Below are 18896 nucleotides of genomic sequence, written 5' to 3'. Positions count from 1 at the left end.
TCTTCTCTCCCGTGGCTGCTGCCCCAAGGTTGACTAACACTGAATAGTGACACTGGCGTGTGATGTATGGGGCTGTCTGATTTGTCAGTTTTCAATTGCCTGGTGGAAAAGCTGAGTTCTTCATCCCTACCACCATCCTCCTCCCTCTATCTCTTTCTGCTCTTCTCAGAGTATAAGAAATACAAGAATTTCTTATTATCTTAGGGATCCTTGTTGCCTCTTTCTCGTGGTGTTTTGTCTGCTAGAATCTGACTGATAAGTGCTTCTGTTCCTCCCCCTATTGGAGCCCCCAGAAAACTGGCAGTCTTGACACTTTTCTGACATTTCTAAACAACTCAGGCTCTTCCTGCCAACTCCCAGTGGCTCTCTAAACCTTTTTAATCCTGTAGAATGCAAACTAATCTACAGAGAGAAAGGTGCCAGGCCTGGTCTGGCAGCTGAAGCTACGAATGTCAGAGTGGGGAAAATGATAAATACACCTGCCACAGAGAAAGGGAGAGACGTGGCCAGGCTCAGCACCACAATAAGGTTATTTAATGTACAGAGATAGGCAGGACACTCTCCAGTACCCTCGAGTGCAAACTGTAGGGAGGCGATTTGTTCAGAAAGAAAAATGACAGCTATTAATAATGTGCACAGTCTGGAGGTGGCTGTGTTTGGGAAGACAGGGAGATAAGGAGCAGAAATCCTGTGTCCCCTCAGATCCCTCTTAGCTTTTCTCTGTTTGATCCAGGGCTACAGAAATCACTAGTGCCTCATGATCTATATACATCCATGCTGTGGAAGAAGAGGCATAGTTGCCTCTCACATAGAAGCAACTGGATTAAGTTAATATCAGGCTGGTCCAGAAGCAAAAGTTGACATTGGGGAAAAAGGTGTCTCTCTGTGTTTCCGACTTCTCCCTGGTCAGGAGTGGTGTGCTGGGCAAAGCCTTGAGTTTAGAGTTAGATGAACTGCAAACTGTGAAAATGTTTCTACCATCTTTTTTTTCTTAAGTCAATCAAGCATGCCAGGTCTGTGGACTAATAAAGTATTTCCACTTAAGATATGGATCCAAGACTTTATGTGTACATACACACACACACACACACACACACACACACACTGCTCTTCCAATAAAAGGCAAATCTGGAGATAGAGACTTAGGTCTCAGGAAAAAAATCACAAATGGAGGTCTGCAAGTTTGCCTTAACCAATTTTTCCTAAGATTATAATCTCCTAGAAGGCAGAGACCATATCACTTTACTTAATTTTAGATCCCCAAACATGGAACCATATACAGTTAAATAGTTGCGAAATTATTTGGATGACAATGACATTAGTGACAATATAACTTAAACTGTTAAACTCAAATGAAATTATGACATAGGCAATTTAATCAATTTCTTAGAGCAAAATGAAATTGATTGATACCTAAATGGATAATGACAGATGGAATACTGGGAACTAGACTCTTAGGCACCACAGGAATATTGAACTTAAATAAAAAGCCAGTCTTTCCTTTCCCCTCAACACAGACAAATCAACTAGATCTTCATAAGGAATCAGAGAATTCCTGAGTCTCTCATTCAGGAAGGAATATGATAAGGAAACGATAAGGAAGGAATCATTTTCCTTCTTTTCTTATAAAGGGACTATGGCCCCAATCTTATCAAATTTACCTAGGTTGAAAATAATGTAGACTAATGAATAATATGCATCCATTTTCTTTCAAAATGTTGGCCTCATAGGAAGCTAATAAAAAAAATGTCAACTGATTTCCTATAATACCAGTTTTCATAGAAAAATCACAAGTATGTCCTAAGGTGCAAAAGCATAACTGCAAGCTATTCTGAAGCTTACACTACAATCTTAAAGTAATACATTTTATAGAACATTTTGTAATAATGTAAATATTGGCCACTGATAAAATTTTCATTTGATAATTATTTTTCTTTGACATTAAGGTCAATATTTGTCAATGTTACAGCCACAAACCTCAAAGGAAATATGTCTGACACTTTATATTTCTTATCTAAGCATCCAATGGAACAGCCAACTGACCACTGAGTTTAATATAAACCAACATCTGAGGTAGTATGTTTGCAATTATTACAATTTTTAGAACCAGACATTGGTGAGTTTTGATCAATGCTAGACCACAGGCAACTGAGTTCTTTCCAGACCTTTCCATCTTTGAACTCTTTCCAGAGATAGTTGGGAAAAAAAGATCATATTGACTTCATGCAAGGGAGAGAGAAAATCTTGGAAAAAATACACTTAAAATAAATAATATTTTATACATATGTATAAAATTTATGTCTCTATATATACAGTAGATAGGTAGATAGATAGGTAGAGATATACTCATATAAAACTACTGTGGAAAATGACTCTTAGTGCTCCCCAAGTCAGGCTTGATTTTATGAGTTTCTGAAAAAATAGACTGAGCTTGAGAATTAAACAAGAAATGCTATCTTATCATAATAACATTTTATCCCCCATGATCCAGAAAAGATGAAAGCCATCAAGTAATATACAGGACTCTGCCTTTAAAAAGTCAGTTAAGACAGCCTATGAGAACTCTTCTCCCCGAAGATGATTCTGTGAGATTTTCAGGGCATTGTATCAGATTTATATGAGATATTTATTAAGGAAATATTATAAAGTTCATCAAACTCGATTTAGAGTTATTGAGCACTTGTTAAACACCCAAATTAAGTACCCAGAACACCTGCATTAAGCCTTGAAAACAAAATTACACCAAAATACTTTAGAATCATCTTGATACCTCAGATACATGTCTGATGCATCAATATTTAAATGTCCAAGCAATATATACTAACCTTAAACAAATCTATCTCAATAATATTATTTGAAAATTAAACAGAAAAAATGCACTTGAGGTCATCTGAATAGCTCAGTGGCCCTCTGTCTACTGAGACAAATTTTTTAAAGTAATTAACAAACATTTTAATCCAAGTGAGAAGTACGTGACTTTCACTGCAGAAATGATAGTGCTCTAGGAACTCACAACTGACAATTAGGAGTACCAAATACTTACTTTTGATTTATGAGTAATAACATTCTTGAAAAGAATGTGTTATTATTTCCCTACCTGCTTCTTTAGTTTTATATCTCCTGCAGACTCCATATATTTCTACTGTACTTTTATTGAAGTGATTCTTTTCTTTTTTTTTTTTCTTTTTTTTTTCTTTTTTTTTTTTTAGCTGTATGCGGGCCTCTCACTGTTGTGGCCTCTCCTGTTGCGGAGCGCAGGCTCAGCAGCCATGGCTCATGGGCCCAGCCGCTCCGCGGCATGTGGGATCCTCCCAGACCGGGGCACAAACCCATGTCCCTTGCATCGGCAGGTGGATTCTCAACCACTGCGCCACCAGGGAAGCCCTGATTCTTTTCTTTTTTTTGGTTGCTCTGGGTCTTCATTGCTGCACGGGGGCTTTCTCTAGTTGTGGCTAGCAGGGGCTACTCTTCATTGCAGTGCACAGGCTCCTCATTGCAGTGGCTTCTCTTGTTGTGGAGCACAGGCTCTAGGCATGCAGGCTTCAGTAGTTGCAGCATACAGTCTCAGTAGTTGCAGCTCACGGGCTCTAGAGCATGGGTTCAGTAGTTGTGGCACACGGGCTTAGTTGCCCTGCAGCATGGGGTATAGTCCTGGACCAGGGATCGAACCCATGTCCCCTGCATTGGCAGGCAGATTCTTAACCACTGGACCACAAGGGAAGTCCCTATTGAAGTGATTCTGATTACTGAAATCTTGTGAAAAAGATCAGAGCAAATAATCGTAAGATAAAGTGGTATTTTAATTGAGTCACTACTTCCTCCTAACAACATATGAATTTGAGTATAAACTTATTTCTTTGTATTAAAAATAAATCATCCCTCATGTAAGATACAAAAGTTTAAGTAGAAGCAACAACAATCCATGTAAACTGTTTGAAATTTACAAAATGTCTGATCTTGGAATGTCCACTACAATAAGCAAGTATTACATGGTTTTGGTTGAAGTTCATTCATATTCATAAAATATGGTTCTGTGAAACCTGAGATTACACTGAAATAGTCTATTCAGTTCAGTCTAGCATCATAGTCATTAAGAAAACATATTATCCTTAGTGACATATTATAGGAAGCAACAATAACCATCTGTATGAAATTTATAATTTTATAAGACCAGGAACATAATTATAATCATTTTCTATTAAAGGCACGGGTCAATAATTCAAAGACCATTTTCCATATTTAGATAATAGTACAATAGCAGCAATTATTTGCTTTGGCCATTAATCGACTCTGACCTAGGGTTATTAATCTTTCATTTACCCTCCACTCTTACTTACGTAAACATGTTATTTTAAATGTATGAGAGACCACTTTCAAGCATTAGAACACTCACAATTGTTACTTCCCAAGTGTTGTTCTGCATTTGTAGGTATGTAATCACTTCTTAACCTACCTTGTTATAAAACTGGAATGACCTTGGAATGGGCTGCTGAGGCTCTAAAGAGATTTAAGAGAAAGCAGTATCATGGGAAGATGCCTTTGATTTAATACTAAGTGCAAGAGGAAAGTACAACGTGCATGAATTATTATTATAGCTATAGTAACACCTTAGGCGTGGGAAATATCTGAAATACCTAAGAACTGCCTCGTTGTTGTGTTAAGTTGTTAAAACTGTATAATTTCCATTTTCTTCATTCTGCTTTTCAGTATTGCCAGTTTTTCTTACTTAGTGTTTATTACTTTATATATTTACTCCCTTTTTTGGAAACGTGAAAGTAAAGGGCTTCCCTGGTGGTGCAGTGGTTAAGAATCTGCCTGCCAATGCAGGGGACGTGGGTTTGAGCCCTGGTCCAGGAAGATCTCACATGCCGCAGGGCAACTAAGCCCATGCGCCACAACTACTGAAGTCCATGCGCTCTAGGGCCTACGTGCTGCTACTACTGAGCCCACGTGCTGCAACTACTGAAGCCCGCATGCCTAGAGCCCGTGCTCCGCAACAAGAAGCCACCACAATGAGAAGGCTGCACACCTCAATGAAGAGTATCCCCTGCTCGCCACAGCTAGAGAAAGCCCACATGCAGCAACGAAGACCCAGCGCAGCCAAAAATAAATAAATAAAATTTTTAAAAAAGTATATAGTAAGGATATATCATTTATATTATATATACTATGTAATATATATATATGTGTGTGTATTTTTAAGTATAAAGTAGTGTTACTGTGTTTCAGTTTTCCTGGTTTCTGGATGATTTATTTTCAACCTTCAGAAAAGCTCATTTAAAGTAACAGTTAAAGCAGTTGGTTTCAAACATCTCCTTAAACTGGAATAACAACAAAATGTTTCATAGAATTCAACAAATGAGAAGAATTTAAATGCCCCAAACATCAGATCCAAATGGTACAAATAAAAATGTCTAAATTTGTTCCTGAAACCAAAGGACAAGATGATAAAGGAAGAACATCACCTTTTCTATAGAATCATCAGACCTCGAGACAGATGGTCCACTTTGCCATAGAAACAGTTAAAGAATAAATAAGCAATCTCAGCAGCATTATGGAGAGTCAGTTACGTGTTTTAAAATCTATGGAGTGATAATGCTAATTCAATATGAAAATCTTCCCTATTAGCCATTTCAGTAAAATAGCAAATTAACCAATCTCTTATTATAGAAAGTGCCATTTTCACAATTTAATAAAACACAAATCTATTATGGCAAATAAGGTTAATGTGGAAAAATGCCATAGACATTTTAAAAATGAGACTTTGTAATGTGCTAATGAGCCCTCCTAAAAAAGTAGGTCATTTTGGCTCTGCTGTGCCATTGTTCTGAAACTAGTCTAGGAAGAAATATAGAGTAATAACATTTAAAACATAGAAATAAACACTAATTTGTGAATTCATTTAGACTTACAAACCTCTTTGCATATTCTTATGAAATATTTCTTTCAACAACAAAGAAGTTGCTCACAGCCTAGGACCTAGAAGGAGAGAGGATGGAAAAAGTGTCCTGTCTCCTCTGTATCAAGGTGATTACACAAGCAAGTATTCTCATCCTTCTCCCATGTCCCCAACTATCTTGCTGTCTCGTACGTCATCTGTTAACTATGCACTCTTAACAAATTTGTTTTATGTGCCCATAAAGGCAAAATATATGTTTGGGGCACCAGCAATGCAGGGGTTAACAAAAACACAAAAAACAGGAGGTAAATTTCAGCTTTGATTAACCTGTCAAAGTTTTTGTGATCTAAAATAAGGCTATTTTTATGTTACCCCATAGATTTGGTGCTTTATAGTTTAATGTTATTTGTTTCATATTGGAAGAAAGAGGATTAGCATGTACTCATTGTACTTGGCCTTTAAGGTGGTGACAAGTCTGTATGGAGAAACAAGAGAGAATCAGAGATATTTGGTCAGAAGTTATAACAGGCTTTGTGATAGACTAATATAAAAGGTGGAGAAGAATACAAAGTCAAAGATAGTTCTAAGGTTTTGAGCTGGGCAAAATAGTGGAAGTGTCTCCGGAAATAAGATGGGAGAAAGGATCAGAGCAGAACAAAAGATAAGTTACTTTTGAGCCTTGTTTAGTTTGAAGAGACCACTAAGTAGCATTAAATGATTTGGTCCCGAAGAATAAATGTAGGACACCCCAAATTCTGAGTCTGATGGTGAGACACAGGAGGTCATTTTTATGTGTACACGGCCAATCAAAACATATAATTATGACTCGTCCATGACTAACTCAAACCTTTCCAAGCCCCCGTGCCTAAAGATCTGACAGTATAATATTAAATAAAACAATCATGGAGACCAACATATTACATTTTGTTTATGATGGTGTTGTTTGGTTTGGTGTCTCTTTCATTATCCTAGAGATATTAACCTCTAATTTTAGACACTTGTGAGGATGAGTGATCATCTTAGGTAATTAGGCCAAGTCACTGAACCCTTCTGTCATACAAATAAGCAAAGAAAAACTTGTTTGGCTTTTTTGTTTTATTTTTCTTTAGTAACTTTGACCATTTTTATCATGAAAGTAGCATAACCTTCTAATTAATTAATTGAATGTACCATATTGGTTGAGAGTGAGAAGGTAAGGAATAAAGAGTGAATTCATGGGTGGTTAGTACATTTTAATTATTGGAGTAAGTTTTTAACCTCCGTTTTGAATTCTGACTTGATCAGTAGATTTTAGGCCTCCAGTAGGTCAAGTATGAAAAAGAGAATGCTCAGGAGTCATGAAAATGCATTTTAATACTGACAGTAGCTTACCAATGTTCAGTTAAATCTCTATACCCTGTCAGGGGTTCTAAAATACCAGTGTTGCTGAGGCCAGTCTTTAGGTTTTCATGTCCATTAATCCTTTGTAGCCCTACTGTATTTGCTTGAAGGGAATTTAGAGTACATAATCCAATCTTATTTTTTGTAAAGACATGATGAAACTGATGGTCAGAGGCTAAATAATAAGTCCAGGACTCCATGGCTAATTAAAAGCATGGAGCAGGGCTTTCAGTTTAAGCTCCAGCATATAAAGAGCTTGTAAATTGTCACTTCCAACCTTACAACAAGAAAAAAGGTGAACTAACTGAAAATCAATGACTTTTCTTGAACAAATCAGATAACTGTGGTTCCAGGACAAACCACCACCCCGAAATCTAAAAAAACAGATACGTCAAGAGAGATACAGCTTCTGAGCTCGGCTTAATCTGGAGCAGAAGCCACTGGAATCCTTATTTGGTAGGAACACTTGAATGACTATTTTGTTAAATTGGTAGAGATCGAATTCAGACTAGTGTGAGAGTGAGACATTCCTGGGGGTAGCAGTCTTAGGGAGGTCCTAAATTTATGTGAGCTTTTATTCCAAAAACTCCACTGAGGTTTCATGGTAAGGATCTGAGAAGGATCCCCTTATGGCCCAGGCTGGGGGAAGGGAGGAGCAGTAATCTTAAAATCCACACATATTCTACGCCCTAACAAAAGTCTAGTCTCCAGAGGGAAGGGATTCACCACAGGGCAAGCTTGCAACCTTAACCCCAGTTCAGAAAAAGGAATCCTGCTCCAATTCCAGCCTTCCTGTCTCACTCAGAGAACAAAAATGTCAACAGGGTACCAGACGTTGAGGAAATAGAGACACTGCAGTCAGAGAAAGGGGTAGGAGAATGGGGGGAATAAAAAGCTACATTCCTGGAGGAGGAACAGCAATACTTGTGAAGGTTTCACCTCTGAGACCCAAGCTCATGAAAAGGTTGAGACTTAATAAGAAGGTTATAGCATGCCCCTCCCCCCTCCACATTTTAGAACATCAACAAGACTCCAACATAATAACAGTGGATTATAGCGGAAAGACACATAGTTATAGTTGGAGGTTTCAACATCCCTCTGTCAGTAATTGAAAGATCAAGCAGGCAGAAAATCAGTAAGGTTCTAGATAACCTGAATAACACTATCAGGCAACTTGATCTAATTGACATTTATAAAATACTCTAAACAACAACAGAATACACATTCTTCTCAAGCTCACATGGCATATTCATCAAGATAGACCACATTCTGGTCCGTAAAATGTAACTTAATAAATTTAAAACAATAGAAATCATACAGAATACGTTCTCAGACGAAAACAAACATAAACCAGAAAGGCTTCAAGGACCTTCTAGGTCCTTTGTTCTTCTGAAAGAGAATAAAGTTGGAGGACTCAACTTGCCCAATTTCATGACTTACAAAGCTACCAGAAACAAGATAGCATAGTATAGGCAAAATAAAAGACATATTGGTAAATGGAACAGAATATAGAGCCCAGAGATAGACCCACACAAGTACAGTCAACTGATTTTTGACAAAGGCACAAAGTCAATGCAATGAAGAAAGGATCATCTTTTCAACAAATCTCCCATGCAGAAAAATTCCAAATAATTTTGGTAAATGCTCATGCCTCAAAGTGTTGGCACATAACTCCCCACCCCTTCAGATGCACTCCAGGTAGTGACATCCTTCCAAAGAGTACATTATGGAAAGGGGGCAAGAAGGGACTTTACAGTGGAGGAACCTGGCAAATACTACTTTAGCCAAATGATCAAGGTTAATATCAACAGTGACAAGTCATGTTGAGAACAAGTACCATTGATATGCTGTAAGAAGGACAGCCTTCCTCTGTGATCTTTCTTCTCTCCTGTTTAAAAATGAGAAACATCAGAAAAAAAAATTGAGGTATTTCACAAAACACCTGACCAGTAATCCCCAGAAATGTCAACGTGTTCAAAAACAAAGTATGTCTGACAAATTTTTACAGGCTATTGGAGCTTAAGAAACATGATGACTAAAGGTAATTTGATATCCTGGAACAGAAAAGGGACATTCAAGAAAAAATAGTGATATTGGAATAAACTATGCGTTTTAGTTATAAAGATATAGCAAAACTGGTACATTAGCTGCAACAAATGTACCATAGAAATATTAACAACAGAGAAAACTGGCAGCTGGGTATACAGAAACTCTGTAATATTTTTGCAACTTTACTAAAAACAAAAAATTAATGTATAGCCAATTGCCTGATTCAGCTCATTTGTTTTTTTGGAAAATACTAGCTTGACTCACACTAGCCTGCTCAACTCATCCAGGTTTTTTTTTTTTTTTTTTTTTTTTTGCTAATGTGACACATTGCTTATGTGTCAATGTAGCAATCTATATTTGTTTGATAGTACATTTTATTCTTTCCTGAGTGCTGGGTACCTAGTAGTCGCTCAATAAATATTTCCTGAATGCTAGCAGATTGTCCTTCCTTAAGTTCCCAGGGAAAAATATTATTTTAAGGAAAAAAAGCTGCAGGCATCAATAAAATGAAACCTGTTCACCTCTGCATCCATTTAAAAGCAGTTTTTAAAAAAGATTCCTCTTATTTGACAAAAGAGAAAGAACGAAATTAATCTCTATTAAAGATAAACTCCATAGAGGACAGAAACCATCATTTTCTTTCACAAAACTTTTTGGTCTTTTCAGAATTAAAAAAAAAAAAGGCATGGGACATTTTAAAAGAGAAGAAAGCAAAAGAACAATCCATGTAAGTTTACAAATTTGCTGAGTTGTAGGGTTCTTGAAAGCCTTTCCATTACAAAATTAATCCTGGGGCAGAAAAGAATTCCAGATTCTGGAGCTCATGTCTGAGAAACTTATTTTTCCCTGGAGCTTAATCCTTAAGGGGTCTCAAAGAATTAGGACTTCAGGGAATACAAACACAGAATCATTGAATAATTCAAGTTGCAAAGCTCAATACGCAGATTACATTTCAGGAATATTTGGCCCCAAATTTCATATGGACAAGAGAATAATCATCTGTTGCTAAGTATTACTTAACAATAATAAATTCATGAAGAGTTTCTATTTTGCCAATCTGGAAAAAAGTAGAAAACAAAAAGAAAAATGACCTTCACTATCTTTCATCTGCAATAAAATGTGGAAATACTGCCCTTTGGAAGGGGCAAGAGTAAGAAAGAAACCACGAATCTCTTTGTATCACTAATGATATTAGAACAGCTTGCTTCTATTTTAAATCCCCAGAGATCTTGCTGGGCTCTTTTTCCTCCATAGCTTACTTCCTTTTATCACCATTTCCTTTATGAGAATAGGATATGTACTGAATGGACCCAAGCATGAAAGGTAGTTTTCAGAATGGATTAGAAAATTCCCAGTTTATATGATACATTGTATTTGTATTTCCTAGTTATATACTTAACACGCTTATATTTAAACATTTTATAGCTTCCTCTTTAAAGCCCTCTCTTTTAGTGGTTAAGTACCTTGAAGCCAAGATCTTACGTTAAAGGAGAATCTAATTAGACCTTTCAATTCAGACAGGCTGCTGAACTCTTTTAGCTCCACTATAGAAATGTACAGTAAGACCTTTTTTTGGTCTCCGTGGTGAAAATAGTAGTTATCTTCAAGGAAAAAAAAAAGGAAAAGACGTGAATTATCCCCCCTCAATTTAAGCCCGAGGAGCAGGCAGGTGACCCTGCCTCTTTGTCCTTCTACATAAGAAGGAAGGTGGTTTTCAAATTTTGAGACAGCTACTAGGAGTGGGGGTGGGGAAAAAGTGTGTTGTTGCTGCATTTAAACCCTTAAATACATCACATCTAAAACGCCTTCACACTGAAAGCATGAAAATTGCAGTAACTACTTCAATAAGCAAGTAGTTTAAATATAATTTCTGGCACCATGTACATGTGCACAGAGAAAATGAGTTAAGAAAGACAGAATGTAGTTTTACAAAAAGGAAAGCATAAAACGCTAAATATGCTTGCAAGTGTGTACCCATGAAAGTAATGTCATTTAAGAAAAAGAATTAGCTATTGACAAGGAAGCATATTTCTTCCTAACCGACATTTGGCATTAAGCTAGCTTTGAGAAAGAGGGTAGAAAAACCTTATAACAGAAATTGCTATCATCAATATCAAATGAAGCATGTCAAGCTTGCAGCCAGGAACTAGAAAGGACTTGGGATGCAAAGAGGGTGGGGATGGGGGGAGAGAAGACAACCTCTATAAGGTTAAATCAGAATGGCTTACATCACTTCTGAATGAAATAAACTTGAAGATGATGCTCAGAAAGCTGATATGGTGGATAATGAAGAATATAAAGAACGCCCCACCCCCCACCAAACGCAGACTCAAAGAGTACCAGAGCTACCATACAAGTTTTGCGCCTTACCCTGTGACCCTTGGCATTATCTGGGAAAAAATACAAAAGGCCAGATTCTGTCTTTACTCAGGGTGACTACTGTAGGATGTTAATAGACTAGAAGTCTCACACAACAACTCTTGTAGTCATTACTGTGTTGGGCAGTGAAATCCTTGCAGAGTGTTGACAAATTATGTTTCTCTTATCATATACTTGAATGCTGGAGAATCATGCTTTTACAAGTTATCCATAATTGTTTCAAAGCAATAGTGTACTTTAAAAGGGCAAAACTACCCCTCATTATCTAAGCCAGATACTTACAAAATTCTGAGAATCAAATTGTTCTCACTGCTTGATGATCACCCTTTGAAAAGTAGTTATATGCCTTTGGATTAAAAGCCCTCACTTTGGCAAATCATTTCTCTATTTTCTTACCTCCCTAGAAATTAGAGGATGAACTAAAGAGATAAGGAGGAATCTAGTGTTAGAACATAGATCTATCATGGGCAAAAGGAAAAGCCACATCAGGAAGATATCAGGAATTCTTTAATGATCCCTCAACCCATTCCTTAATCCTCATGGTTTACAAACTTAAACCAGAGACTTTATAAAAATAAATCTTACTGGAAGCTTGTTATATAGAACAGATAAATAAGAAATTCATTTGATTAAGGTGAAATGGAATATTTAGAGGGTGGGGTGCTGTGCTGAGGTGAAAAGACACTTCTTAAGATCTGGAGACTAGTAGAAGCATATTTGAAAACCACCTCCAAGTTCCACCCTAGCAACACATATCTACCTTCCATTTCCTGCTGGAAATTAGCACCTACACTGGTACCACAGGTCCCTTGCTATAGGACAGTCTGTGGAAAAAGGCTCAGTGACAAACTCCAAATACATCCCAAAGTATTTTGTTCTGGTCCCAAAGTATTTTGTTTGGATATTAAAAGATGCTGAAGTCCTAAAATAAGATTCTTCAAACAGCGGTATACCAATGTAGACAATCAAGATATGTCCATTGTCTGTAGCCAGCTCCCCTCCTGGAGCTCTGACATTTATGACTAACATATGATTGGAATTCAATAGTGAATAGTTGAGTCAGGAAATTCAGACAAAACAGAAGAGGAGGAGACAATAGTCATTTCCAGTGGGGGCTAAAAAGGTGCCCAATTTTTAAGTTGTCTTGACACAATAGAAAGAGCACAGGATTTAGTCAAAACACCTTGGTTCATATCCTGATGTCAACACACAATGGCTGAGTGATTATTTACAACTTATTTATTCACTCTGAATTTCAGAGTCCTTATTCACAAGATGAAAACAAGAGTAGCACCAAACTTTTAGCATTGTTTCAAGGAAAGGTGAGATAGCATAACCAGGGTCTAGGATTCTATGCAAAGCACACATTCCTGAGAACCTCACATCCTTTATCCCTCACATCATATAAGACTAATACTTACAAAGATGGTCTGTATTTTGAGTTGCCTACTAGTGTGCTGACCTGATGACGCAATAGTACAAAACACAGTTTAAAATTCACTTGATCCAAAGATTTGGAACTTCCTGATACTTACTGGATTTTCAATTTGGAGAGGTTTGCAAAATTTCAAAAAATTTTTATAAGACTTAATTAGTGGTAATTAATGATTACTGCTATAACAATGTCAATTTTTCACAAAGTTTAATCACACAGAACCTACGCATGCTTTTTAAATTGTGGTTGCCATCATCATTATTATTTTAAGTATGAATTCAGGTGAGTGAATGCTATTTTCACTTGCTCACTTTCCTCTAGACTCAACATGTCATGGTTTCTAGTACTATAGGGAAAGAGGATTAGGCTATGTAGGGGTGGTTTAGTGATAAACATTAATGCTCGTGGATACACTATTTCTTACATTAGTTCAATCCATTTTTAAAAATTCTTTCCAAAGGCAGAATTTCCCTGTACAAAGCATAAAGTGGGCAAACTAGTGCTACTGGAGATGTAAGCAGGGTAAGACAAACAGCATGTAAGCTCGAATGTTCTCCTTGAGGTGTTACAGAAGTGTCTTGTTTCTATGTGTCTGCTTAAGCTGTTGGTTTGGAAGACCACCTGTGGAAGACCTTGCCTTAAGCATGGAATCTTTAAAAAACCAGAAAAACTTTGCTTGTTTTTCCATGTGTTTATTTTTGTTTTTGCTGTCATGGTTATTTCTCCTCCATGGCATTACAAGACACTTCCAAAATGGAAGTGGGTATATAGAAGAATAAACTAAAAAGGACATGCAGTTCTCAGCAGTAAGAAGTTAAACAGCTTTCCTTGTCACGTGGCCATAATTTAAGCACCACAAAGACTGTTCTGTTTAGCAACTTATTTGGCAATGATCAAAAACTCTGAAAAAGGCCTAAATCATATAAAAGAGAAAACACTAGAAAGACAATGCTCAGGTGAACCAGGAAATTATTTTTAAATGTGTCATTTAATTTTATAAGGTCAGTGAGAAAATCTTTACATTCTTTCAGAAAACACAATTTATTGCTTCAAAAATGTTCATGTGATTCCTGAAAAGAAATTATTAATGCATTCATCCAAGTACCAACTTTGCCATTTCATCCCATTTAAAAAAAATGTATAATCTATTTCAGCAGAATCTGGGCAAACTTGATGTCTTTTTTCTTTCAAATGAGGAAATTTGGAAGGGACTTTCAAGATGGCGGAGGAGCAAGACGTGAAGATTACCTTCCTCCCCACAAATACATCAGAAATACATCTACATGTGGAACACTCCTACAGAACACCTACTGAATGCTGGCAAAGACCTCAGACTTCCCAAAAGGCAAGTAACTCCCCACATACCAGGCTGTGTGGCTGACAGGGTCATGGTACTCTGGCCAGGTGTCTGGCCTGAGCCTCTGAGGTGGGAGAGCTGAGTTCAGGACATTGGTCCACGGATACCTCCGGGCCCTATGTAATATCAATCAGTGAGAGATCTCCATTTCAATGCTAAGACCCAGATCCACTCAATGACCAGTAACTACAGTGCTGGACACCTTATGCCAAACAACTAGCAGGACAGGAACACAACACCACCCATTAGGAGAGAGGCTGCCTCAAATCAAAATAAGGTGACAGACACCCCCAAAACACACCATTGGACGCTGTCCTGCTCACCAGGAAGACAAGATCCAGCTTCATCCACCAAAACGCAGGCATCAGTCCCCTCCATCAGAAAGCCTACACAACCCACTGAACCAACCTTACCCACTTGGAGCAGACACCAAAAACAACAGCGAAACTATGAATCTGCAGCCTGTGAAAAGGAGACCCCAAACACAGTATGATAAGCAAAATGAGAAGACAGAGAAACACACAGCAGATGAAGCAGCAAGGTAAAAACTCACCAGACCAAATAAATGAAGAGGAAATAGGCAGTCTACCTGAAAAAGAATTCAGAGTGATGATAGTAAAGATGATCCAAAATCTTGGAAATAGAATGGAGAAAATACAAGAAACATTTAACAAGGACCTAGAAGAACCAAAGAGCAAACAAACAATGATGAACAACACAATAAATGAAATAAAAAATTCTCTAGAAGGAATCAATAGCAGAATAACTGAGGGATAAGAATGGATAAGTGACCTGGAAGATAAAATAGTGGAAATAACCAGTGCAGAGCAGAATAAAGAAAAAAGACTGAAAAGAATTGAGGACAGTCTCAGAGACGTCTGGGATAACATTAAATGCACCAACATTCCAATTATAGGGGTCCCAGAAGAAGAAGAGAAAAAGAAAGGGACTGAGAAAATATTTCAGGAGATTATAGTTCAAAACTTCCCTAATATGGAAAAGGAAATAGTCAGTCAATTCCAGGAAGCACAGAGAGTCCCATACAGGATAAATCCAAGGAGAAACATGCCAAGCCACATATTAATCAAACTATCAAAAATTAAATACAAAGAAAAATATTGAAAGCAGCAAGGGTAAACAATAACATACAAGGGAATCCCCATAAGGTTAACAGCTGATCTTTCAGCAGAAACTCTGCAAGCCAGAAGGGAGTGGCAGGACATATTTAAAGTGATGAAAAGAAAAAGCTACAATGCAAGATTACTCTACCCAGCAAGGATCTCATTCAGATTCAATGGAGAAAATAAAATATTAACAGACAAGCAAAAGCTAAGAGAATTCAGCACCACCAAACCAGCTTTACAACAAATGCTAAAAGAACTACTCTAGGCAGGAAACACAAGAAAGGAAAAGAGCAAATATAACAAACCCCAAACAATTAAGAAAATGGTAATAGGAACATACATATCGATAACTACCTTAAATGTAAATGGATTAAATGCTCCAACCAAAAGACATAGACTGGCTGAATGGATACAAAAACAAGACTGTCTACAAGAGACCCACTTCAGACCTAGGGACACATACAGACTGAAAGTGAGGGGATGGAAAAAGATATTCCATGCAAATGGAAATGAAAAGAAAGCTGCAGTAGCAATTCTCATATCAGACAAAATAGACTTAAAAATAAAGACTATTACATGAGACAAACAAGGACACTACATAGTGATCAAGGGATCTATCCAAGAAGAAGATAAAACAATTGTAAGTATTTATGCACCCAACATAGGAGCACTTCAATACATAAGGCAAATGCTAACAGCCACAAAATGGGGAATCAACAGTAACACAATTATAGTAGGGGATTTTAACACCCCACTTTCATCAATGGACAGATCATCCAAAAAGAAAATAAGTAAGGAAACACAAGCTTTAAACGATACATTAATGGACAAATTCTTAGAAAAGCACAATATTCCAAGACTAAACCAGGAAGAAATAGAAAATGTAAACAGACAAATAACAAGCACTGAAATTGAAACTGTGATTAAAAATCTTCCAACAAACAAAAGCCCAGGACCAGATGGCTTCACAGGCGAATTCTATCAAGGATTCAAAGAGCTAACACCTACCCTTCTCAAATTCTTCCAAGATATAGTAGAGGGAGGAACACTCTCAAACTCATTCTACAAGGCCACCATCACCCTGGTACCAAAACCAGACAAAGAGGTCACAAAGAAAGAAAACTACAGGCCAATATCACTGATGAACATACATGCATAAATCCTCAACAAAATACTAGCAAACAGAATCCAACAACACATTAAAAGGATCATCACCATGATCAAGTGGAGTTTATCCCAGGAATGCAAGGATTCCTGAATATATGCAAATCAATCAATGTGACACACCATATTAACAAATTGAAGGAGAAAAACCATATGATCATCTCAATAGATGCAGAAAAAGCTTTCGACAAAATTCAACACCCATTTAGGATAAAAACCCTCCAGTAAGTGTGCACAGAGGTAACCGACCTCAACTTAATTAAGGTCATATATGACAAACCCACAGCCTACATTGTTCTCAATGGTGAAAAAATGAAACCATTTCCACTAAGATCAGGAAGAAGACAAGGTTGCCCATTCTCACCACTATAATTCAACATAGTTTTGGAAGTTTTAGCCACAACAATCAGAGTAGAACAAGAAATAAAAGGAATCAAAGTTGGAAAGAAGAAGTTAAACTGTCACTGTTTGCAGATGACATGATACTAGACATAGAGAATCCTAAAGATGTTAGCAGAAAACTACTAGAGCTAATCAATGAATTTGGTAAAGTAGCAGGATCACAATTAATGCACAGAAATCTCTTGCATTCCTATACACTAATGATGAAAAATCTGAAAGAGAAATTAAGGAAACACTCCCATTTGCCATTGCAACAAAAAGAATAAAATACCTAGGAATAAATCTACCTAAGGAGACAAAGACCTGCATGCAGAAAACTATAAGGCACTGATGAAACAAATTAAAGATGATACAAACAGATGGAGAGATATACCATGTTCTTGGATTAGAAGAATCAACATTGTGAAAATGACTATACTACCCAAAGCAATCTACAGATTCAATGCAATCCCTATCAACCTACCAATGGCTTTTTTCACGGAACTAGAACAAAAAATTTCGCAATTTGTATAGAAACACAAAAGGCCCTGAATAGCCAAAGAGATCTTGAGGGAAAAAAACAGAGCTGGAGGAATCAGGCTCCTGGACTTCAGACTATACTACAAAGCTACAGTAATCAAGACAGTATGGTACTGGCACAAAAACAGAACTATAGATCAATGGAACAGGATACAAAGCCCAGAGATAAACCCATGCACACATGTTCACCTTATCTTTGATCAAGGAGGCAAGAATATACAATGGAGAAAAGACAGCCTCTTCAATAAGTGGTGCTGGGAAAACTGGACAGCTACATGTCAAAGAGTGAAATTAGAACACTCCCTAACACCACACACAAAAATAAACTCCAAATGGATTAAAGACCTAAATGTAAAGCCAGACACTGTAAAACTCTTAGAGGAAAACATAGGAAGAACACTCTATGACATTAATCACAGCAATATCCATTTTGATCCACCTCCTCGAGAAATGGAAATAAAAACAAAAATAAACAAATGGGACCTAATGAAAGTTAAAATCATTTGCACAGCAAATGATACCATAAACAAGACGAAAAGACAACCCTCAGAATGTGAGAAAATATTTGCAAACGAAGCAACTGACAAAGGATTAATCTCCAAAATTTACAAGCAGCTCATGCAGCTCAATATCAAAAACAAACAACCCAATCCAAAAATGGGCAGAAGACCTAAATAGACATTTCTCCAAAGAAGATATACAGATTGCCAACAAACCCATGAAAGCATGCTGAACATCACTAATCATTAGAGAAATCCAAATCAAAACTACCATGAGGTATCACCTCACACCAGTCAGAATGGCCATCATCAGAAAATCTACAAACAATAAATGCTGGAGAGGGTGTGGAGAAAAGGGAACCCTCTTGCACTGGTGGTGGGAATGTAAATTGATACAACCACTATGGAGAACAGTATGGAGGTTCCTTAAAAAACTAAAAATAGAACTACCATATGACCCAGCAATCCCAGTACTGGGCATATACCCTGAGAAAACCATAATTCAAAAAGAGTCATGTACCACAATGTTCAGTGCAGCACTATTTACAGTAGCCAGGACATGGAAGCAACCTAAGTTTTCATTGACAGATGAATGGATACAGAAGATGTGGCACATATATACAATGGAATATTAGTCAGCCATAAAAAGAAACAAAATTGAGTTATTTGTAGTAAGGTGGATGGACCT

The sequence above is a fragment of the Hyperoodon ampullatus genome (assembly GCF_949752795.1).
Source record: "Hyperoodon ampullatus genome assembly, chromosome: 10".
Lineage (NCBI taxonomy): Eukaryota > Metazoa > Chordata > Mammalia > Artiodactyla > Ziphiidae > Hyperoodon > Hyperoodon ampullatus.
Note: the sequence above shows the minus strand (reverse complement) of the source record.